Consider the following 2,143-nt stretch of genomic DNA (forward strand, 5'->3'; position numbering starts at 1 on the left):
TTTCTTTGAAATTATGCAGCTGTAAGGTCCAACTCTAACCCAAATCATAGCTCAATATGTGAACATTCTCAAACCCAAATCATAGCTCAATATGTGAACATTCTCTAACCCAAACCATAGCTCAATATGTGAACATTCTCTAACCCAAATCATAGCTCAATATGTGAACATTCTCTAACCCAAATCATAGCTCAATATGTGAACATTCTCTAACCCAAATCATAGCTCAATATGTGAACATTCTCTAACCCAAATCATAACACAATATAAAATCCTAAAGAACTCTCCACACCCACACGACACTTCCTGTGTTCCACACATGAGACATAAAAAGATGAAACTCATGTGGTTCGGCAGCCGCTCTGCAGGTGATCCCTCAATGTAGGCCATGCAGAAACATATTAGATAACCCAACACGACTTAACAGTTTAGCGTAAGTAGATAAAGTTAAAACAGGGCCCACTGTAAGATGTCAATGTGTTAAGTCTAATATTAAGACGTAACAAACAGAAACGACATGAATGGTAAAATATGTCGTTTCAGGTTTCAGTTTCACCACCACAGGACCTCAATGACCTTATTTTGGTAGAAAGCAGTTTGACGTGAGAGAAAAGTTTCTCGAGCACTTTTTAGCATAATTTCCACCTTCAGACGGAAAGACTGAAGAGAATAGTTTGACATTTTGGAAAAAATGCTTTTTTTTTCTTCCTTGCTGAGAGTGAGATGAGAACACCTCTCTCACATCTGTGTGGGAAATGCAATATAGCCAGCAGCTAGTTAGCTTATCTTAAAAACTAAAGGAAATAGTCCATAAATATAATTTATACTTGGTTAACAAACAAACAAGATACCATGTTAATAATTGAGTCGTAGAGCTGCTGGATGGGAGAGTTTGTTAGCTTTGGACAGGCTAGCTGTTTCCCCTCGCTTCCAGTCTTTGTGCTAAGCTAACCACATGCTAACTCAAGCTACATGTTTACTGAAGCCAAATTGGTATAAATCTTCAAAACATATTTCCAGAAATGTTGTACTATTCTTTTGACAATGCACTGTCAATGAGTGTAGTTACTATTTATTTTTTAACATTTACGTATTCAATACTAAATGAAATGACTATTTTTCGGACATTTTTTCGGACAATTTTTCTTTCTTTTCTTTCTTCTCACCGGTCACTCCACTGCACACTTCATATTTAAACACTCATGCCACTCAACATACACTTTTTAACTTAAACACACACGTCACTTTAACATACACTCACATTATTAACGTTATCTGTTTGTCTGAGCACTTTATCTTATACTTTAAATATCAGTGCACTGTTGTTGTCGTTGACTGTTGATTGTTGTTTGTCTCGTCTTATGCTTGCACCTTCCGCCTAGCAAAATTCCTCGTTTGTGTAAACATTCCTGGCAATAAACGGTTTCTGATTCTGATTCTGATTCTGAAAGCAGGTGGCTCTCCCATAGAGAACATAGAGACATAGAGGACAGAAGTGTCTTCTTATAACTGCTCAACCAGAGCACACGAGTGGAACATTAGTGTGTGTACAGTATGTCACACAATGTTATCTTTTCTGAAAATATGAAAAAGTATTTTTTTTTTTTTGGTTGAGGATTATAAATGGGGTCACCATAGAGGTCAGGGTTTCTGACTAGAGTCACATCAGCATAAGTCAGTTTGTACTCACCACTCCACACGGGCCGGCAGAGGCTGAGGACTGTCAACACAACCCATGCCATCACACTGTGGCCCAGGAACATCCTCCAGTGAATCAGAGAGGCCGACACGAAACAAAAATCACAAAAAGCTAGTGAGCACACACCCTCACGCTGGAAAACGTACCTTTATAGTTGTGCACTTTCTCACAGCCGTCATGGAAAGTGTGTGCCAGCACAGGAAATGATGATGGTGTTTTGCCGGTAAAGTTTACCAAGATGTGGCTCTGCAGGAAAGCTGAGGAGAACAAAAATCACTGATTGTGCTCTCAGCCTTATAAACGTGCATTGGAAAGCAATAAAGCATTATTGTCACAATACAGTATTTATTTATTTTCAATTATCTTCCAGTGGAGAAAACATGATGTCCCCGCTACAGTGGAGGAAATGTAAGAAAGTGCCCTTTAATGGGTCCTTAAAATTGA

The sequence above is a fragment of the Taurulus bubalis genome (genome assembly GCF_910589615.1).
Source record: "Taurulus bubalis genome assembly, chromosome: 15".
In the NCBI taxonomy this organism is placed as follows: Eukaryota; Metazoa; Chordata; class Actinopteri; order Perciformes; family Cottidae; genus Taurulus; species Taurulus bubalis.